We start from the raw sequence: 23,496 nt of genomic DNA, 5'->3' as shown, positions 1-23,496 counted from the left end.
TAATCGCTCAATAGCTTCAGTCTCATTTGCTGCTCCCTTCACAGCCATCTTTATCTGCTCCTGCATTTCTTCAGGACACTCCATTTTTCTGCAGGACGTTTGCAGCCGGTCATCTAACCTATTCTCCATTCCGTCTGGAGATACTGCACCATTCATGGCCATCGCGGTACACTATTCACACTAGATACTTCACACCGCTCTCCCCGGAAATTTTTTGTGGCCCCGCCAAGCCACCGCAAGCCAGGTTTGAGTGCGAGGACAATTTTCGTAACCCCGCCGAGTTACAGCCAGATGCTTTAATCTTCGTGACCCTGCCGAGCCATAGCAAACCAGGTTTGAGTGCGAGGACAATTTTTGTAACCCCGCCGAGTTACAGCAAGATGCTTGTATCCACACTCATCATCCTGTGCCATTGCCCCTAGCAACCAGGCTACAGTTGCCCGCATTCTCCAACCACATATAAGGCAGCGCTAGTCATCATGCTGGGGGACACTCGCTTCACCGGGTCAATTAAAGCACACATGTGACGTTTTCCAGTAACATGAAATCCAGCAGTTTATTACACTTCATAACTGCTTATAACATAGTTCGTTTCAGTGGCTCACCAGCATGTTTACACACATAATATCCAAGAGCCTTTCAAGTGGCAGACAGGCCCACTTAGCTCCAGTTACAGCCTTCAGCAAAGTAACTATATCAATGTCCATATAACGCACCGCTTTTACCTTTTGCCGAGTCTAGCGGTTTCCATTACATTTGTTCTGTCACAGGTGTGGCTTTACGGCTTCCCAGATGGGGGTCTCCAGCCCTCGTACCTTCCAAGGCTACTGACATCTCTTACACACGCAGGGATCCAGCCTCTGCCTTTCAGGACTCTTGCCGTCCAAGGCTACTGGCATCCCCCACACACAGGGATCCAGCCTCTGCCTTTCAGGCTTCACCAGGCTTCACACTCTCACGGTGTCCCACACACGAGGAACAGGCCTCACGCCCTTCACACCCTGTTTCAAAAGCACCAGGATTTATATATATCCTTCAGTGCACACAGGACCTGTAATGATGTCACAGTCATGTGATCAGTCACCTGAGGGAGAGGTACATGGTCAGCCAGAATGTTACGCTCGCGCCGGGACGGACTGGCGTGAGCGTGATTAGTGATCCCACTGTACCATGAGCCGAGGCGTGCCTGGAAGGGCGTAACTAAGTATCAACCCGATCCGACCAAGGTGGCACGGCGGCTCAGTCGACTCTGTGAACCAAGGAGGAACCGAGCAGAGGGAGCAGGTGCTACTCCAGGTCAGACCCCGGTCACAGCTGTTGACCCACACCGGGAATGCAGGAACAGGCAGGTAAGACTGGCGTACAGACAGGTGGGTATTGGCAGGCACGGCTGGTATGCAGACAGGTGGGTACTGGTAAGCACGGCTGGTATGCAGACAGGTGGGTACTGGCAAGCACGGCTGGTATGCAGACAGGAAGATACTGGCAAGCACGGCTGGAGTGCAGACAGGCAGGTACTAGCAGGTTGGAGCGCAGGCTGGATAGGGTCCAGTACAGACTGGGAGACAGGAACAGAGCTGCAAATGCGGTAGACAAGCAGAGTAAAGCGAAACCGCCAGAGCGGAGAACAAGGCAGAGCAGAGCGGAACCGCAGGTGCAGTGGACAAGGTAGAGCAGAGCGAAACCGCCGGAGCGGTGAGTAAGCAGTGCGGAGCAAAACCGCCGGAGCGGTGAGTAAGCAGTGCGGAGCAAAACCGCAGGTGCGGTGGACAAGGCAGAGCAGAGAGGAATCGCTGGAGCGGTGAACAAGGCAGAGCAGAGAGAAACCGCTGGCGCGGTGAGCAAGCAGAACAGAACAAAACCGCAGGTGCGGTAGGCAAGGCAGAGCAGAGCGAAACCGCCGGAGCGGTGGACAAGGCAGAGCAGAGAGGAACTGCCGGAGCGGTGGATAAGGCAGAGGAAAGAGGAACCGCCGAAGCGGTGGGCTAGGCAGAGCAGAGAGGAACCGCTGAAGCGGTGGGCTAGGCAGAGCAGAGAGGAACCGCCGGAGCGGTGGACAAGGCAGGGCAGAGCGAAACCGCCGGAGCGGTGACCAAGCAGAGCAGAACAGGGCTGACAGTGCAGGCAGAGAGGACAGGGCTCTGTTCACATGGAACAGACTGAAAGATACAGGAAGATGGCTGGAACACAGGAGGTAGATACAGAGGAAGGGAAAAGGGACAAGCAGAACCAGATACGCAAAAGGTACTTACTATGAAGTAGCGAGTGGACACAAAACTCACAAACAGAAGTACAGAGACAACGAGTTGGAGTTAGGGGCAGGTTCAGACACTGCAGGAAAATGGAGGGTACAGACATAGAGTCAAACAGGTAACAGGCTAGGAGACAGTTCAGACGGGAACTGATACCGCAATGAGATACAGGAACGAGCCTGGGAATACAGCCCCCAGGGTGGCGAAAAGGACTAGAAGTCACAGATAACAGGCGTGGGTAGACAACGAGTTGAAGTTAGGTGCAGGTTCAGACACTGCAGGAAAAGGGAGGGTACAGACATAGAGACAAACAGGTAACAGGCTAGGAGACAGTTCAGACGGGAACTGATACCGCAACAAGATACAGGAATGAGCCTGGGAATACAGCCCCCAGGGTGGCGGAAACAGACTGGAAGTCAGAGATAACAGGCCTGGGTATGCGGCCCCCAGGGTGGCAGAAACAGACTAGAAGTCAGAGAGAACAGGCCTGGGCATGCGGCCCCCAGGGTGGCTGAAACAGACAAGATACAGGACAGGACCTGGCAATTCAGTTGAAAAGACAAACTGAGTGAAGGTGTTGCTCAGGCACCTCCTTCAGGGTGGAGGAGGTTTAAATATCCAGTGACTGACAGCAATAGGCTGGAGACGCATAAGGGGTGCGCCCACAGCAGCTATAAGAATCAGGAAGTAACCGAGCCGCCGCCCTAAGCAGTCAGACAAGAGACATGCATACAACATGAACTGGAGCAAGGTTTGCAGGCTGGACTGATGGGTAAGATTGCGGTCTTGCATGGTGGGAGGTGGTGCACTATGCAAGCACGCCGCCAGGGATGTTACACAGAACACACCCTGGACCATCACAGTAATGCCGCAAGACGCTGCATTACAAGTTATATTCTTGTACATAGGGGGCAGTATTATAGTAGTTATATTCTTGTACATAGGGGGCAGTATTATAGTAGCTATATTCTTGTACATAGGAGCAGTATTATAGTAGTTATATTCTTGTACATAGGAGCAGTATTATAGTAGCTATATTCTTGTACATAGGAGCAATACTATAGTAGTTATATTCTTGAACATAGGAGCAGTATTATAGTAGTTACATTCTTGTATATAGTAACAGTATTATAGTAGTTATATTCTTGTACATAGGGGGCAGTATTATAGTAGTTATATTCTTGTACATAGGGGGCAATATTATAGCAGTTATATTCTTGTACATAAGGAGCAGTATTATAGTAGTTATATTTTTGTACATAGGAGCAGTATTATAGTAGTTATATTCTTGAACATAGAAGCAGTATTATAGTAGTTATATACTTGTACATAGGTGGCAGTATTATAGTAGTTATATTCTTGTGCATAAGGGGCAGTATTATAGCAGTTATATTCTTGTCCATAGGGGGCTTATTATAGTAGGTATATTCTTGTACATTTGGGCCGTATTTAGGTAGTTATATTCTTGTACATAGGGGGCAGTATTATAGTAGTTATATTCTTGTACATAGGGGGCAGTATTACAGTAGTTATATTCTTGTACATAGGTGCAGTATTATAGTAGTTATATTCTTGTTCATAGGGGGTAGTATTATAGTAGTTATATTCTTGTACATAGGGGGCAGTATTATAGTAGTTATATTCTTGTACATAGGGGGCAGTATTATAGTAGTTATATTCTTGTTCATAGGGGGCAGTATTATAGTAGTTATATTCTTGTACATAGGGGGCAGTATTATAGTAGTTATATTCTTGTTCATAGGGGGTAGTATTATAGTAGTTATATTCTTGTACATAGGGGGCAGTATTATAGTAGTTATAATCTTGTACATAGGGGGCAGTATTATAGTAGTTATATTCTTGTGTATAGGGGCAGCATTATAGTAGTTATATTCTTGTACATAGGGGCAGTATTATAGTAGTTATATTCTTGAATATAGGGGGCAATATTATAGTAGTTATATTCTTGTTCAAAGGAGCAGTATTATAGTAGTTATATTCTTGTACATAGGGAGCAGTATTATAGTAGTTATATTCTTGTACATAGGAGCAGTATTATAGTAGTTATATTCTTGTACATAGGAGCAGTATTATAGTAGTTACATTCTTATATATAGTAGCAGTATTATAGTAGTTATATTCTTGTACACAGGGGGCAGTATTATAGCAGTTATTTTCTTGTCCATAGTGGGCAGTATTATAATAGGTAAATTCTTGTACATAGGGGCCATATTATAGTAGCTATATTCTTGTACATAGAGGCAGTATTATAGTAGTTATATTCTTGTACATAGGGGCAGTATTATAGTAGTTATAGTCTTGTACATAGGAGCAGTATTATAGTAGTTATATTCTTGTACATAGTGGGCAGTATTATAGTAGTTATATTCTTGTATTTAGGGGGCAGTATTATAGTAGTTATATTCTTGTACATGGGATCAGTATTATAGTAGTTATATTCTTGTACATAGGAGCAGTATTATAGTAGTTATATTCTTGTACATAGTGGGCAGTATTATAGTAGTTATATTCTTGTTTATAGTGGGCAGTATTATAGTAGTTATATTCTTGTACATGGGATCAGTATTATAGTAGTTATATTCTTGTACATAGTGGGCAGTATTATAGTAGTTATATTCTTGTACATAGGGGCAGTATTATAGTAGTTATATTCTTGTACATAGTAGCAGTATTATAGTAGTTATATTCTTGTACATAGGGGGCAGTATTATAGTATTTATATTCTTGTCCATAGGGGGCAGTATGATAGTAGGTTTATTCTTGTACATAGAGGCCGTATTATAGTAGCTATATTCTTGTACATAGAGGCAGTATTATAGTAGTTATATTCTTGTGTATAGGGGCAGTATTATAGTAGTTATATTCTTGTACATAGGGGCAGTATTATAGTAGATATATTCTGGTACATAGGGGCAGTATTATAGTAGTTATATTCTTGTACATAGTAGCAGTGTTATAGTAGTTATATTCTTGTACATAGGGGGCAGTATTATAGTAGTTATATTCTTGTACATAGGGGCAGTATTATAGTAGATATATTCTGGTACATAGGGGCAGTATTATAGTAGTTATATTCTTATACATAGTAGCAGTGTTATAGTAGTTATATTCTTGTACATAGGGGCAGTATTATAGTAGTTATATTCTTGTCCAAAGGGGGCAGTATTATAGTAGGTATATTCTTGTAGATAGTGGCCGTATTATAGTAGCTGTATTCTTGTACATAGAGGCAGTATTATAGCAGTTATATTCTTATGTATAGGGGCAGTATTATAGTAGTTATATTCTTGTACATAGGGGCAGTATTATAGTAGTTATATTCTTGTACATAGGTGCAGTATTATAGTAGTTATATTCATGTACATAGGGGCAGCATTATAGTAGTTATATTTTTGTACATAGGTGCAGTATTATAGTAGTTATTCGCTCATCCACAGAAGTTAGTATTATAGCAGTTAATGTCCGGTGTGGAGGGGGGTGTGGTAATTATAATTAATAATAATTATACAGTAAGGAACAGTAAATAATATATATCAGTAGCATAAGATGTATGGAATAGCAGGTGGAGCCATTAATGAGAATATAAAACATTAATAGTATCATTAATTGTCCCCAAACATATCTTTGATTCTAGGTGTGAAAGCTGAAAGACCATTAGTAACCACTAAGTATGGAGACCTGCGGGGCATCACAGTGCCAGTGAAGGAGACATCTAGGGCCATAAATACATTTTTTGGAGTTCCTTTTGCGAAACCTCCTGTGGGATCACGGAGATTTGGTAACCCAGAACCTCCGGAGCCCTGGAAATCTGTAAGAGACGCCTCCGAGCCTGCTCCCATGTGAGTATCATGTACTTGTGATGAGGCTGCAGTGACGTATTGTGTGTACATATATATGTATATTATAGATTTGGTAGGGATTCACGCTCTCATGTAGGTATTAGGTAGCGTTCACACAGACACTGCATTCTTGAGTCAAAATATGGTGAAATTTATTTCCATAGGTTGCACAGCAAGAAAAAAAAACATTAGCACAAAATCCCAAGTCTTGTCCAGGCGCCATGGCTGTGATTTTTATTATATTTCTGGCTTGAAAAATGGCCTGTTAGGGCTGAAACGTTACATTGTCAGCCTCATTTCTGTAATTTGATCATATGTTTTTAATGATGAAATAAAAGCTATGTTTTATCCCAATTATTTGCGGTGCCTTGGAATCTTAGGAACCCTATAGGGCCATGACCCTGGGTGAGGAATTTGCCCTCCACTGTGGGCACTAACAAGTACCCGATCCCCAAGCTTCAATTGTGTCATTCGAGCCAACCGATTATACCACCTGGATTTACATGATGTAAACGGAAATTCACCATTTACATCATGTGACCTTGCACCATATCTGCCTCCTGGTGGGTTACTGTGCTACTGGGTGCTACAGTCCATAAGTACAAGAACAAAGGAAAATCTTGACAGATAACAATAACATGCAACAAGTCCTTGACCATTCCCATTTGTTGAGACATGGACCTTCAGGCTATGCTTCTGTCGACTTGGGTCATGGGATAGTTCTTAGCATCTCCATGGATACAACTTACTCCCACACCCTGCCCAGAGACTAGTGTAGTAGTGAAGAAGGAAGTAGCTTTCCCCTGGCACTAAAAGGGTTAAAGAGAATGTTACCAACAATTAGGTCTCTGTGGGCTGCATTTAGGTCCAGTTAAGGGGTTAGCTGCCAGCCCAGTAGAGGAAAGGGGAACCCAATGCTTTTGTTAGGCATAAGATGTGAGTAAATGCCTTGTTGATAATGTTTCCTTGTGGGCTGTAGTATTGGTAACCAGCCACAAGATGCCACTGTCCCGGGTGAAGATGACAGGTTAAGTCTGCCAGTAGTATTACAGACAGTGAAAAGGGTTAATTGTGTGTGAGGACAGCCCATAGAGGGTGGGCACATTAGGAAAATCTCTGCTTAGTTTCTAGAAGCAGGAAGTGATGTGTCAGTGAGAGCTTGGACTGAGAACTGTACAGGCAGACTGAGTATAGTGGCTGCTAGGGTAGACGTGATCCCCATACCCCAGACAGTAGGATCACCAGAGCAAAGATTCCCTACACAAAAGTCCCCTTAGCCGGCCGGAAAAACTCAACAGAGGTATTGAGGACCCGGAGCACATTTTGTCTGCAGGCTGCAGAAGAAGCTAGGACTCAAGACTAGGACGTGGGGAGAACTAGGTGTTAAGGGGACGGTTGCAGACAACTTTATTATAATGGAACGCAACCGAACCCGGGGCCCGCGATGCAGCCTGGTGGACTGCTGCCGAACACCTTCTGGGTGTGAAGGAAAAACTAACTGAATATCAATCCCTTCCGTGTTACCGCACACTGGAACGGGTATAGGAATTCGCACTATCTCCGTTAACAGCACGAGAGATATGCTTTAAAAAACTATCTGTAGTCCTGTTACAGCACAGGGACTACACTGGCGGCGCTAGGATGCGTGTGTGACTCACGCCGACGGATACATGCCCTCAGCCGGCGTGCTACCGGACAGAGGAGTATTTCTCCATGTGGCTTACGGGAATAGGCCGTCTGCAGGCTGCTCGGGGTGTTAGGCAACCCCTTTGGCAGAGCCAGACTGCTAGACGAAGCTACCTGCCTATTTCCACTACACCTGCCTATGGAAACTACACGTGGAACAGAGTCGTCCACACAACAGCATCACTGCTCAATGATCAGAGCGCGCCGCCATGTTTGTGGGCGGGCCTTTTAAAGACTAAGCCCTGCCCACCGTCGCACCATTGGTGACGCCACCCGTGAACCCATCAGGCGGTGCCAGGTCACCGGATAAGGTGGTTGCCAAACCACCAATCACGGTCCGCCAGGTCACGGGCATGCTCAGTGCGACGCCTCTCGGACTTAGGCTGCCAAAGCCTTGTCTCTCTCCGCAACTTATGCTTAACGTTGCTAGGCACAAATACCCGAGAGACAACCTGTGCAGCTCGTGAACCAGCTAGGCGTTGGGACTGATGACAATGCTGAGCGGCATCACCCCTGGCTGGACCGGAATGGGAGACGACAGAAGGTTCTGGACCCATTTTGAATCCAGCAAACACCAGACGCCTAACACTAGGATCCGGATATACTGTCACTGGTGAGGAAGATTCTCTAGGGCTGGGGAATAGAGCATCAGTGATGCTTCACTTAAAGGGGGAACCAGGGCTGAAGTTGTATCAAGTACCTGTGGGATAGATAACAACCCGTTGGGCCTTATCCACTATATGTGCCTGTAAATATTGTACATATTCCTCTTCCCCAAGTAAAGTCCCAGTTATGGATAAGAATCTCGTGTCCTCTGAATTTATTGCTGCCCTGGTTTCAGAAGAGAAATGCCTGGAGACAGACGCGACCAGATGGCCTGAAGTTAGTGAATAGCGCCACATACACAGCAGCACATAAGAGGAGGACACACATTGTCTGTAGGATATCAGAGTGAGCAGGGGCCACAGCTCGCCCACGACTACCTCACTGGGGCACCTTACACTAGCACATGCAGAAGTGTGGCCCTTGTCAGGGTGACCAAATTTCCTGAGTCCAGAAATTCTGTCACTTGGACACTGTTCACACTCATCTGGCATTTCTGAAGCCTTTCACTAGGATGAGGAACAGCACTGCAGTAGTGTCGGCCATGGACAATTGGCTAATATATGCCCCGGGGCATGACAACTCCAACAGACAATGGCCCCTTGAAAATCCAGCTCTCATCCCTCCTGGGTCTTTGGGCACACCTTAGAAGTGGTCTTAGGCCACATCTTCTGGGTCTCCCAGAAATATGACCTTAGGCTCCATTGATTGCACAGTGAGTTCTCCACAGCCAAGTATCTTTCCAAAAGGTTCACGAGGTCATCTGCAGTCTTGGCCAACCCAGCTTTGAACAGATTTATGTTAGTGAGTGAATAAATCGGTCCACCACCACTCTTTCTACCATCTCTGATGGAGAGCAAGTCTCAGGCTGCAGCCAATTTTGCACCAGATGTAACAGGTCAAATATCTGGAAGGCTTGATCTTTTAGTAGTGACGCGCCCCTGGGCCTGCTGTGTCGCGCAGCGTCTCGCGCACGGGGGCTTACCCGGAACCGGATCAGATGAGGGTTGTAGTCTCCGAGTGGCGGGGACCCGGTCCGTGCCCAGGGAGTCAAACTCAGTGTGTGGCAGTCTTGATAGATGTTATTTGAGTGTCGACTACGCCACCCGTTGACTTGCAGCTATGGAGCTGCCGCTGCAGGGCAGACCGCTGAGGCCGGTGTAGAATTGTGCAGCGTGATAGTATAACCCCCAACGGGAGGGGTATGGCCTCAGGGCAGCCGACGTGGAAGATGGGGGTAGCAGGAACCACTCAGAGACGGTGCGGTGTAATTCAGGGTCTTTACTGGTAACAACGATAGACCCTCCCGGAGTACTTGCTAGCGAACGGGGCCTGGTCAGTCCTTGAGCAGATGGGATCTCCCCTGGCCAGGCGGAGTTGTAGGCCTCCCAAACTGACTGTACTCTTCTGGCTACCTTGCTAGAAGCGGATATAAGTAGCCCACGTCCCTGAGTGTACCGTGTGGTGCTCACCCGTATGGCCGGTGACTCGGGGCCTTCTAATGGCTTCCGCTCCACGATGGCGGTGCTGGTCCCACGCGTGTGACCGTGCCTTTGGGTTTCTGGGCCTGAGGACCTGAAATCCCCTGCCGGTCGGCTTCTGCTGCTGGGTAAGAGTTAGTCCCCACAGCCTCGGACGCCGGGTCCGGTAAGAAAGCTTCTCAGTCAGGGCGAGCTCTGCAGCTGCCAGCCCCTGACTCGTAGTAGTATTGCTCCCACTGAGCTCCTGCTGTTTCTTCCTATGACTGTTTCTTGTCTCTACTCTCCTGGACTCCTAACCCTGCTTCAGCCCCGGGTTTTTATAGGGGAAGTTCTTCCCCTCCCAAGACTGGGCAGGAGGTGTGGCATGCACAGGATCCCTGACCAAAGGACCTCCCACCTGCTCTCAGACATAACATCTCTATCACTGTGGCAACCAGACCCCTGGGGTGTCACATTCCCCCCTAGTGAAATTTAGTACTCCGGGACTAAACATATTTTAGAAAAACATAACAAGATAAAAACAATAATAATACAATAAGAAAAACACATAAGATGGTTACGGCGTGTCCGCAACCGGGTGCAGTCTTTGAAGAAAAGCAAGGTGTCCATTTCACCAAAACAGGGAGACGTAACCAGGTAGGGGTTTGTCCTACCCCGAGTCCTTAACAGTCTTTAGTCCGTCCTGGGTTACGCTCCAACTATGTACAAGGATTCCCGGTAAATCCGCCAAGGACTCCTACAAATAACTAGAAACACAAAATTATACACAAGCAACAATACACAGGTAAACATAAATAAAACAATTTATACACTTCAAATCCTCCACCGTGCGGGTAACTGGCCTCTAGTGGCCCTAGTGGACCTACGGAGCTGACTGCCTAGCCCTGAACTACAGGGTGTAGGAGCTGTCAAGGGTAAACTGGGCAGCTGTCTACCGGCTCTTTGGCTCACTAGGGATATGGCAGGCTCACTGCAAGCAGAGGGTTGATCCTCCTGGTCTGCGGGTGTGGGGTCTTCTGCCTCCTGGACCGGCTGTTCTTCCAACTCTACCTGTTGCTCCGTAGGTGCTTGGGATGCTGGTTGGAGGAAGGTGAGTACGGGTACCACAACTGCACCATTGACTTGAGTCCAAGACCGAGGGAAGTCCCCGAGCACAGTACTAACCATATCTTCCCTTTCCTCTACGGGTCGATGGTCTTCTTGTTCCTCTTCAGGGTTCCTCAGTTGTTCGGGACACTTCTTCAGGTGGTCCCGGGATACAATAGCTGTGGTTTCCCCTCCGTCTTTACTGATGGTACAAACCTTCGGGTTCTCGTGGCTTGAGGGCAGTACGGTGTACGGGTCCTTTTCAGACTGGTCGTCCAACTTGTGGAGCCGTCTCTTCCTCTTCAAGACCTGCTCTCCGGGTACCAGGGGAACAGCGGGAGCATACTGGTTGTAAGTTTTCTCTTGTCTTTCCCTAGCCTGACAGAGACTTCGCTCCACGCTCTCCTGTACTCTCCGGTACTGCTGCTGCCTCTCTGTGTCCCAGTCTGTTTCTGGTGAAGTGTCCTCGGGTGTCAGGACTCCCATTTCCAGGTCAACAGGTAACTTACCAGGTCTTGCCCTCATTAGGTAAGCCGGGGTACAGTTGGTGGAACCTACCGGGATGTGGTTGTATAGGTCCACCAGATCGGGCAACTTCTCAGGCCACAGACTGCGTTCTTCCAGGGGCAACGTTTTTAAAAGATCCATTACCACCTGGTTCATTTTCTCACAAAGTCCATTAGTTTGCGGATGGTAGGGTGTCGTCCTTATCTTCCGGCAGCCATACAGATTGCAGAATTCCTGGAAGACCTCAGCTTCAAAGGCAGGTCCCTGGTCCGTCAGCACTTGGTCCGGGTACCCGTGTGGACGGCAAAAGTGCTGCTGGAAGGCTCTAGCTGCTGTTTGAGCCGTTAAGTCCTTGACGGGGACGACAACCAAGAACCGGGAGTAATGATCCACGATGGTTAACGCGTAGACGTAGCCACTTCTGCTTGGGGTCAGTTTTACATGATCCAAGGCTACCAGTTCCAACGGTTGCCGGGTGACGATGGACTGCAGGGGAGTCTTCTGGCTGGCACGCTCCTTCCTTCTCAGGTTGCACGGGCCACAGTCTCTGCACCACTTCTCAATGGTTCCCCTCATGCCTACCCAGTGGAATCGCTCGCGCAGCAGGAACTCCAGCTTCTTCCACCCGAAGTGTCCAGCTCCGTCGTGGTATGCCTCCATCACCATGGCTGCGTCTCTTCGTGGCACCACTACTTGCCAGAGTAGTTCATGCGTCCGGGAGTTAACCATTCTGCGGCACAACTTCCCCTTGTAAAGGAACAGTCGACTCTTCTCTGCCCATAGTTGTTTGGCTTCCTCCGGAGCGTCTGGTTCAAGGCAAGCCTCCGGGCGAGTCAGCATCTCCTTCACCAGTCGGACGGCAGGGTCGCTGTCTTGCGTTTCCGCCCAGTTGTAGTGAGGTAAGGGGTTCAACGTAGCAGCCTGCTTACTCCTTACCCGGTGGGAATACTGGATAGTCCCATGACGGTGGAACGCAGGGAGTTCAACTTCTTCCAGTCCCTCCGGATCTTCTCCTTCGTCCGGCAGGTTGGGCATCCTGGACAGGGCATCCGCGTTGGTATTGGAGAGTCCAGCCCGGTATTTGATTGTGAACTCGTAGTTGGACAGACGGGCCATCCACCTCTGCTCCAGGGCACCAAGTCTTGCCGTGTCCAGGTGTGTCAACGGGTTGTTATCCGTGTACACGGTGAACCGGGAAGAAGCGAGGTAATGCTTAAAGCGCTCGGTGACTGCCCATACTACGGCCAGGAACTCTAGCTTAAATGAGCTGTAATTCTCGGGGTTCCTTTCGGTGGGTCGCAGTTTTCGGCTGGCGTAGGCGATTACTCGTTCCTTCCCCTGCTGGATCTGGGACAGTACGGCTCCTAGCCCGATGTTACTGGCGTCGGTGTAGAGGATAAAGGGCTGGCTATAATCCGGGTACGCCAGGATTTCGTCCCCCGTGAGGGCCATCTTCAGCTGGCGGAAGGACTCTTCTTCCAGCTCCTCCCATTTGAAGGGCGGCTTCTGGTTCTTGGCCTTCCGGGACTGGCCTATCAGGAGGTCCTGCATAGGTGCTGCCTTTTTGGTGAAACCGGGAATAAACCTTCGGTAGTAGCCTACCAACCCGAGGAACTGCCGCACTTCTTTTACGCTGGAGGGGCTTGGCCATTCCTTAATTGCGGTGATCTTATCAGGGTCGGGAGCCACTCCGTCAGCGCTCACCACGTGTCCCAGGTACTGCACCTTTGGTTTCAGGAGGTGACACTTGGAGGGTTTCACCTTTAGGCCGTAACTCGCCAGAGCTTCGAACACCTCCGCCAGGTGTTTCAGGTGGTCCTCATACGTCTTGGAATATACGATGACATCGTCCAGGTACAACAGGACCGTCTCGAAGTTTCTGTGGCCCAGACAACACTCCATTAGTCGTTGGAAGGTTCCTGGTGCGTTGCAGAGTCCGAACGGCATGCAGGTGAACTCGCTAAGTCCCATCGGGGTGGTGAATGCGGTCTTCTCCCGGTCCGCCTCTGCTACAGGAACCTGCCAGTACCCGCTAGTGAGATCCAAGGTAGAGAAGAAGTTAGCAGATCTTAAAGCAGCCAATGACTCCTCTATCCTTGGTAAGGGGTACGCATCCTTGTGTGTGATACGGTTGATTTTCCGGTAATCTACGCACATCCTCATGGTGTTGTCTTTTTTTCTGACTAAGACTAGTGGAGCTGCCCAGGGGCTACAGCTATCCCTGATCACCCCAGCCTCCTTCATGTCTCTAAGCATCCCCTTGGCGTGTTGGTAGTGTGCAGGGGGTACGGGTCGATACCTCTCTTTTATAGGAGGATGGTCTCCCGTGGGGATGTGGTGTTCTACCCCCTTGACTCGCCCGAAGTCTAACGGGTGTTTACTGAACACTCTCTCGTACTCCTGAACCACCCGATAGACTCCTTGTTTCTGGTGTGAGGGAGTGGAGTCAGTACCCAGATGTAGTTGCTGACACCAGTCCTCCATGTTTTTCTTAGAGCCGTTACCTTCCTCCGGGTGAGATGGAGGCAAGGGTTCCACAGATTGTAAAGAATTTTGGTTAATGGTATATAATTTGGCTAGCGTGGCATACCGGGGCAGGTACACTTCCCTCTCCCCGATATTTATTATGCGAACGGGCACCCTCCCATGGCGTACATCAACCACCCCCCGTGCTGTCAAAATGGTGGGCCTACTGTCTGAGTAAACTGGTTCTACCATTGCCTGGTAATCCCTACCTCTCAGACCAATAGCTGCCCGGCACCAAATCATCATTTCACTTTTTGGGGGCATGGCAATAGGAAAAGGGTCACACATTCTTACGCTACCAATCTCACCGCCGGAGAGTTCCACCTGTTGCCGTCGCATCAGTGCCCGGATCTCTTTCTGGAGCACCCGCTGCTCGCCGGAGCTGGCGTTCTTGGCAACCTGCTGTAAAAGGAAAATCACCTCTGCAAGACAATTTTCAATTACATTAGTTCCTAGAGTTATTTTTGGGTGACTCTCATGTTTGTCAATATCTACAATGATCAGTCCCTGTGCTGCCAGTTCGACTCTACCGATTTTGATGGTCACCTCTTTAAATCCGATCTGTGGCACGGGCTGGCCATTGCTGGCGATGATACTCAAGTCGTCGTCAGGGTAGCGGGTAATATCCGAGTCATTCCAGTACTGCTTAAAGAGCACGTACGGGATGGTGGTGACCTGTGACCCGGTGTCCAGTAGGGCACTCATGGGAATGCCATCCAGTACCACAGGCAAGACTGGACGTCCTCCCACATATCTGTCGCGCCAGTTCGATGGGCCTGGTGATCTTTTTCCTGGGGGTTGGCCCTCTACCCCAGGTTGTGCCCGTTTAAAGAACAGTACCTTGCCATATGTCCGGGTTGATTGCAGCGGCGGCAGATGGGTCGTCCGTCCTCGCTGTATCGGTCACTGGGTCTTCCTCTGGCCGGTGGGGTCCTCCTTGGTCGACGCCACGGGATGTCCTCCGGTCCGGATGCCAGCTGGATCTTCCCTGGGGTGGAAACCTGTAAAGACTGCACAGTTCGGGTTAGCGCAGCAACGCTCTTAGCTAGCTCTTGGACCTGATGGTGTAGGTCTGGAGCCGGGTCATTGTCCAAAGCCTGCGCATCAGCTCCCACAGGCCCTGCCGACAAGGGCGCCGCCTCCTGGTGGTAAGTAATAGCTGGGCACCTGTGGGTCATAACGCCACCCGGTGCCGGTTCTCGGAGCACCCGGATGGCTCTGTCCTTGAACTGTGCAAAGCCCAGATGGGGATCCTGTAAGGCCATCGCCCGCAACTGGGTTCGGTGGGCATTACAATACAGTCCCTCTATAAATTGTTCAGTCAACAGCCTGTCCTCGTTTCCCACTCCATCAGGGTCGGTCTGCTTAATGGCCCTCAGGGCCTCTTGTAGGTTTAGTGCATAGTCCCTTATACTCTCATGCGCTCGCTGCTTGCACCCGTAGAATCTAAGCTTAATCTCGGCTGAGGTGCGGGTATCAAAGGTATCCTTCAGCCGGGTTAGTATCCCTGCGACAGTCTTCCTCCCAGGTGGCCAGGATTTTACTTCCCTTTTAGCTGCCCCGGTTAGTTGGGCCACCAGGATGCTCACTTTTTGCTCTTCTGTGAGGAGGTACACCTGGAAGAGGCTATCCAGCTTTTCTCTAAAGTCATGCAGGGTATGTGACTCCCCTGAGTACTGGGGTAGCCAAGCTGCTCCCGGGATATAGGGCATGGTGAAGGGCATAACTGCAGCAGCGGTGGCGCTGGCGGGGGTTGAGGCAGTGAAGCTCTCCTCCGTATCCGACATCTTCCTCCCCCCTAGTGGACCGTGGCCTACCTTGCGATGATCCTGTTCCGTAGGCCGCGGCTCCGCAGTAGATCGTCAGGGTTGAGGACCTTCCGTCGCGCTCCGGCGACGTCGGCGTCTGCTGGGCTCCTTCCAGGACCTTACGCAACGTCCGGACGTGAGGCGGGGCTTCAGTTCTCGCGCGCTTTCGAAGTCCACGCCCCTCTTCTTCCCGCGCGGCGTCCTCAAGATGGCGTCCAATGGCGGGAAAACTCCACGGATGGCGGGAAGAAGGCCGAAGATGGCGCCGGATGGCGGGAAAACTTCGCGGATGGCGGGAAGAAGGCAGAAGATGGCGCCGGAGGGCGGGAAACCTCACCACTGGTAAGTTTGAACAGTCTTTGCTTTTCAGGCACGCAGTACCCGGTGGTTGCGGGCACGAAATCCTGCCGACTACGCCAAAGTTGACGCGCCCCTGGGCCTGCTGTGTCGCGCAGCGTCTCGCGCACGGGGGCTTACCCGGAACCGGATCAGATGAGGGTTGTAGTCTCCGAGTGGCGGGGACCCGGTCCGTGCCCAGGGAGTCAAACTCAGTGTGTGGCAGTCTTGATAGATGTTATTTGAGTGTCGACTACGCCACCCGTTGACTTGCAGCTATGGAGCTGCCGCTGCAGGGCAGACCGCTGAGGCCGGTGTAGAATTGTGCAGCGTGATAGTATAACCCCCAACGGGAGGGGTATGGCCTCAGGGCAGCCGACGTGGAAGATGGGGGTAGCAGGAACCACTCAGAGACAGTGCGGTGTAATTCAGGGTCTTTACTGGTAACAACGATAGACCCTCCCGGAGTACTTGCTAGCGAACGGGGCCTGGTCAGTCCTTGAGCAGATGGGATCTCCCCTGGCCAGGTGGAGTTGTAGGCCTCCCAAACTGACTGTACTCTTCTGGCTACCTTGCTAGAAGCGGATATAAGTAGCCCACGTCCCTGAGTGTACCGTGTGGTGCTCACCCATATGGCCGGTGACTCGGGGCCTTCTAATGGCTTCCGCTCCACGATGGCGGTGCTGGTCCCATGCGTGTGACCGTGCCTTTGGGTTTCTGGGCCTGAGGACCTGAAATCCCCTGCCGGTCGGCTTCTGCTGCTGGGTAAGAGTTAGTCCCCACAGCCTCGGACGCCGGGTCCGGTAAGAAAGCTTCTCAGTCAGGGCGAGCTCTGCAGCTGCCAGCCCCTGACTCGTAGTAGTATTGCTCCCACTGAGCTCCTGCTGTTTCTTCCTATGACTGTTTCTTGTCTCTACTCTCCTGGACTCCTAACCCTGCTTCAGCCCCGGGTTTTTATAGGGGAAGTTCTTCCCCTCCCAAGACTGGGCAGGAGGTGTGGCATGCACAGGATCCCTGACCAAAGGACCTCCCACCTGCTCTCAGACATAACATCTCTATCACTGTGGCAACCAGACCCCTGGGGTGTCACAGTAGCACCAGAGGTGCTCCTGTAAGGTGCGCAGGGTGGTAGTCATGGTCAAGGGGCTGCTGTTCTCCCATACCCTGGCACCCCACAAATAGTTTGTTGGTTTCTTGTTGGTCCTGCTGAATATTAGCCTGGACCAGTTGCTTAAAGGGAATCTCTCACCCCCTGGGTCTTTTCAGACCGCTAATATGGGCATACAGGTTTTTGAAATGTAAATCTATACTTACCTGTATGGCCCATATTAGTGATCTTGTGGCTGTGAAAATGCTTTTTATAAAATCCTTTTTAGTATGCTTGGCGTCCGGGGGATGCCAAGAAATGCTCACCTATCTGCTTAATTTAAATATCCCCCATCCCCTGCCCACCCCTGCACATCACAGGGCCCTGTGACATGCAGTCTAGGGCTGCACAGCCTGCGCAATGCGCCTATAGCTTAAGGCCCTTTTTTTTTCTCCCTGCCCTATTTTACTGATCTGCTCTAGTGCACAGGCGCCGGGAGTCACTGTGACTTCCACTCTAGTAACTTCCGGCATGCGCAACAATGAGGTGTGGTCCCCACTTCCTCAAAGATAGCAGGATGCTGGGAGGAAGTGGGGACCAAAACTCATTGTTGCGAATGCCAGAGGTCACTAGAGCGGAAGTCACAGTGACTCCCGGCGCCTGCGCATTAAAGCAGACAGTAAAATAGGGCAAGGAGGAAAAAAAATGCACTTTAAGCTATAGGCGCATTGCACATGACCGGGCTGTGCAGCCGTAGACTACTGGGGGGGGGGATAATTAAATTAAGCAGACAGACGGGCATTTCTTGGCGTCCCTTGGATGCCAAGCCTAGAAATAACAATTTTATAAAAAGATACATCTCTGCAATCAGACTGCTAATATGGGACATACAGGTAAGTATACTGTAGATTCACATTTCTATAACCTGTGTGCCCATATTAGCGGTCTGATTGCAGAGATATATATTTTTATAAAATTCTTATTTCTGGTCCCAAGGGGGTGACAGATTCCCTTTAGCAAGCTCCTCCATGCTTTCAGACTGTGTTTTCAATGCTGTAACTGTAATGTATGCCACAATCCAGTAGTAGGGCCAGGAGGTCTATTAGGCCCAGACGTAGGTGCTGAGCGGTGGTATGGCTATTCTGCAGTGTTGTGCAGTTTGGGGTGTCAAGGTGCTCCTACCTGGTTCCTGGTGCCCCAGACCCGTTCACAAGGTACATCTAGAGGATTTAGAGGTAGGAAGAAGGCAGACCAGACCTTGGTATGAACAGTTCAAATGGTTTGCTGGATCACAGATCAAGGAATCACAGCTTCTCCAGCATTCAGCAGCAGCACTGGTTTTCCATACAAGACCCGGCTGGATGGCAACGGGACTGATACTCTGATGGCAAAAGGTTTGGACTTGGTGTGATGGGCTCTGAAAAGACTGTCTGACAAGTTACTTAATCCTAGCAGCCCTTGTACACTATGCCTCACCTCTAGACGGGCCTGACTCTCTGTTACACGCACACCGCTAGGTTCAGATAGGGGTGAGACAGGTTACATAAATTCTTTGGAATGCTGGGGGAACCGTTACTCAGGACGACCATAGAACATGTGCTGCAGCTTCTCTCAGGCACACAGGGGTATTGACCCTCAGGCACAGACACGTAGGTTGTTTCACTTACTGACTAGACACATTTGACAAGAGTCCTCATAAACGGTAGAACAGTAGCATTTAATAAGAAGTCGCACAGCCAGTGCAAGTTAAGTCTTATGAGCAACAGGCTCCAGTGACAACCAAAACAGTTCCCTTAGCAGCAAAGCAGTTCACAGTATTCCCAGTAGTACAGGACAGCACACTTCTAATGCCAAAGGCACATTAATGAGCACAGCATTTTTTATCAGCATGGTGAGATGGAGGAGGGGGGAAGGCTTTGTTGAGGGAGATGATCCCTGTGACACCATTTCTTACAGTCCTTATCTTTATGCCTGATAATACTCTGCACTGCTAGTTCAGGAACTCTACCTGACCTGTGCTTAGCTTCACTCCTGACTTGAATCCTTTTCACTTGCAGGGGCGCTTCTGTGAGATATTGAACACACACCACCTTTCTCTTCGGCTCCAGCCAGACAGTAAACAACTTCCCCACAATCCCCCTGGGGCTCTGCTAAAACACTCCTCTTCTCCTGTGACTGAGTTAACTCCTCTAGTTGCTGGATGCTTCTGGAGCACAACACTTCCTGTCTCATGTGCTTGTGTTACTTCTAATAGCTGCTGAATGCTTTTAAAGCAACAGCACTACTTCTGCATGTCACACTCTGCAACAGCACTACTTCTGCATGTCACACTCTTCCCTCTTTTTTGAACATCGTCCTCGACATTCGTTTTAATTGGTCAATCTGACCAATTCTGAGACAGTGGTGAAATTGGATAGCTTTATATATAAATTGGCATTGACAAATTGGTATAACGTTCATAAACATTGATAACAACCTATTCTTACAATTTTTTTCTTGTAGGATGCCTGTAAGAAATAAACAATTAACACAATTAAAACAATCAGCATCTATTCAGCTGGAGCTTTTCCTACGTCTCCAACCAGCTCTCTCTCTCTATGCTTTAACAGTTCTTTGTTTCTACAAAGTCTTTTAAGAAAAATCAAAGCATGAAAACAAGTCTTTCCAGTAGGCAACATCTTCCATACTGCCTCTCGGTGGTGAATACCACTCAAGTGGGCTTACCTGGTCCGCAGGCAGAGATACCTGTTTCCAGTCGACAGTCCTTGGCACTTGACTCGGTTCACCAAGTGTCTCATACGTCAGCATCACGGGCCTCCTCACTTCTCGAGTCGACATCCTCCTGGTGGGTTGTTCCTCAGATACCACGGGTTCTTCGGTCACAGTAGTTTCTTCCACCACACTAATTTCCTGTGCTTCCTCAGATGCCCTTGGAGCTGCCTCTGTAAGTTCCTGTGCTTCTCCTGAGTCGCTTGTTTCCGCACGGTCTGGTAATTCTGCTCCTCCTGAGTGTCGATCGGTTTCTTCAGGAGCCGGTGTTCGATCATCAGATCTGAAGTGGACTTCATCTGTACTCCTTGGTACAAACTCTAGAGCCTCAGGACTTAGTTCCCTCTCCTGAGAATGGTACATCCCTCTCCTTGCCGGTCCAAGAAATACAACAGTGTGTTCTTCTCCATCAGAATTTTCAAGGTCACTATCCACCTCCGGAGCTTCAGTCTGTGGTGGTCCCTTAGTCGATCTCGGACGATGTTGGTTTACTTCTGGGAAGTCTTGTTGTGGTGGGAAATAATCACAGGGTAGTAGTAAATTCCGATGAACTATTCTGGTTTTCTTGTCTCCCATTTCCAATCTGATTTTGATACAATGGGCTGTCATCAGCTTTCCTCCTTATGACCACATACACCTTGTCTTCCTAGTAGAAACAAAGTTTTCCTGGACCGCCTTTCTCACATACGTTCTTGACTAGCACCTGGCTTCCAGGTGCCAATTCTGCTCCATAACATTTTCGATCATAGTACTCCTTACTCTTGCTCTATCCTTGCGTAACCACTTTGGACGCTATGTTTTATGCCTCTGCCATCCGTTCCTTCCATTTCCGAACGTACCCCGTATACCTTCTGTAAGTCTCTGACACAGGAGTATCGAACATGATGTCGATCGGCAGTCTTGGCGATCGTCCATACAATAGGAAAAAGGGTGAGTAACCCGTTGTATCACTCTTTGTACAGTTATAGGCATGTATCACTTTTGACAGAGAACTCTTCCAGTCTTTTTTCTCATCAGCTGTTAAAGTGTGCAACATCGACAATAATGTCCGGTTAAAACGTTCCACTTGTCCATTACCCTCTGGGTAATTGTAACATACCTGGCGGCGTCCTTGTGTGGCACCCCAGGGGTCTGGTTTTCCACAGTAATGTAATGTTATGTCTGAGAGCAGGTGGGAGGTCCTTTGGTCAGGGAACCTGTGCATGCCACACCTCCTGCCCAGTCTTGGGAGGGGAAGAACTTCCCCTGTATAAACCCTGGGCTGAGGCAGGGTTAGTCAGTCAAGGAGAGTAGAGACAGAGAAGCAGCATAGGAAGAAACAGCAGAAGCTCAGTGGGAGCAATATTACTACGAGTCAGGGGCTGGCAGCTGCAGAGCTCGCCCTGACTGAGAAGCTTTCTTACCGGACCCGGCGTCCGAGGCTGTGGGGACTAACTCTTACCCAGCAGCAGAAGCCGACCGGCAGGGGATTTCAGGTCCTCAGGCCCAGAAACCCGAAGGCATGGTCACACGCGTGGGACCAGCACCGCCATCGTGGAGCGGAAGCCATTAGAAGGCCCCGAGTCACCGGCCATACGGGTGAGCACCACACGGTACACTCAGGGACGTGGGCTACTTATATCCGCTTCTAGCAAGGTAGCCAGAAGAGTACAGTCAGTTTGGGAGGCCTACAACTCCGCCTGGCCAGGGGAGATCCCATCTGCTCAAGGACTGACCAGGCCCCGTTCACTAGCAAGTACTCCGGGAGGGTCTATCGTTGTTACCAGTAAAGACCCTGAATTACACCACACCGTCTCTGAGTGGTTCCTGCTACCCCCATCATCCACATCTGCTGCCCTGAGGCCATACCCCTCCCGTTGGGGGTTATACCATCTACGCTGCACCATCCATCCACCGGCCTCAGCGGACTGTCCTGCAGCGGCAGCTCCATAGCTGCATTCAACGGGTGGCGTAGTCGTCCTACATCTACCGCTGTTACATCGCCGCTCAGTTTGACTCCCTGGGCACGGACCGGGTCACCGCCACGAGACTACAACCCTCAAGAGATCCGGCTCCGGGTAAGCTCCCGCGTGCGCAACGCAGCGCGACACAGGCCCAGGGGCGCGTCAACTTTGGTGTAGTCGGCAGGATTTCGTGCCCGCAACCACCGGGTACTGCGTGCCTGAAAAAGAGACTTTTCAAACTTACCTGTGGTGAAGATTCCCGCCATCCGGCGCCATCTTCAGCCTTCTTCCCGCCATCGGTGAAGTTTCCCGCCATCCGGCGCCATCTTCTGCCTTCTTCCCGCCATCCGTGGAGTTTTCCCGCCATTGGACGCCATCTTGAGGACGCCGCGCGGGAAGAAGAGGGGCGTGGACTCCGAAAGCGCGCGAGAACTGAAGCCCCGCCTCACGTCCGGACGTTGTGTAAGGTCCTGGAAGGAGCCCAGCAGACGCCGACGTCACAGGAGCGCGACGGAAGGTCCTCAACCCTGACGATCCACTGCGGAGCCGCGGCCTACGGAACAGGATCATCGCAAGGTAGGCCACGGTCCACTAGGGGGGAGGAAGATGTCGGATACGGAGGAGAGCTTCACTGCCTCAACCCCCGCCAGCGCTACCGCTGCTGCAGTTATGCCCTTCACCATGCCCTATATCCCGGGAGCAGCTTGGCTACCCCAGTACTCAGGGGAGTCACATACCCTGCATGACTTTAGAGAAAAGCTGGATAGCCTCTTCCAGGTGTACCCCCTCACAGAAGAGCAAAAAGTGAGCATCCTGGTGGCCCAACTAACCGGGGCAGCCAAAAGGGAAGTAAAATCCTGGCCACCTGGGAGGAAGACTGTCGCAGGGATACTAACCCGGCTGAAGGACACCTTTGATACCCGCACCTCAGCCGAGATTAAGCTTAGATTCTACGGGTGCAAGCAGCGAGCGCATGAGAGTATAAGGGACTATGCACTAAACCTACAAGAGGCCCTGAGAGCCATTAAGCAGACCGACCGTGACGGCGTGGGAAACGAGGACAGGCTGTTGACCGAACAGTTTATAGAGGGACTGTATTGTAATACCCACCGAACCCAGTTGCGGGCAATGGCCTTACAGGATCCCCATCTGGGCTTTGCACAGTTCAAGGACAGAGCCATCCGGGTGCTCCGAGAACCGGCACCGGGTGGCGTTGTGACCCACAGGCGCCCAGCTATCACTTACCACCAGGAGGCGGCGCCCTTGTCGGCAGGGCCTGTGGGAGCTGATGCGCAGGCTTTGGACAATGACCCGGCTCTAGACCTACACCATCAGGTCCAAGAGCTAGCTAAGAGCGTTGCTGCGCTAAACCGAACTGTGCAGTCTTTACAGGTTTCCACCCCAGGGAAGATCCAGCTGGCATCCGGACTGGAGGACATCCCGTGGCGTCGACCAAGGAGGACCCCACCGGCCAGAGGAAGACCCAGTGACCGATACAGCGAAGACGGACGACCCATCTGCCGCCGCTGCAATCAGCCCGGACATATGGCAA

The 23,496-nt window shown here is 50.2% G+C and overlaps 1 pseudogene; it reads left to right on the top strand.

The window, feature by feature from the left end:
* The window catches only part of LOC141175776 (fatty acyl-CoA hydrolase precursor, medium chain-like), a 111,345-nt pseudogene that overhangs the window by 18,982 nt on the left and 68,867 nt on the right, over nucleotides 1–23,496 (top strand).

Source organism: Phyllobates terribilis, unplaced genomic scaffold, assembly GCF_046119375.1.
Source record: "Phyllobates terribilis strain yellow unplaced genomic scaffold, ASM4611937v1 Scaffold_14__1_contigs__length_39327217, whole genome shotgun sequence".
NCBI classification, from domain to species: domain Eukaryota; kingdom Metazoa; phylum Chordata; class Amphibia; order Anura; family Dendrobatidae; genus Phyllobates; species Phyllobates terribilis.
The sequence above is the reverse complement of the archived record's forward strand: the minus strand, read 5'-3'. Positions and strand labels throughout refer to the sequence as shown.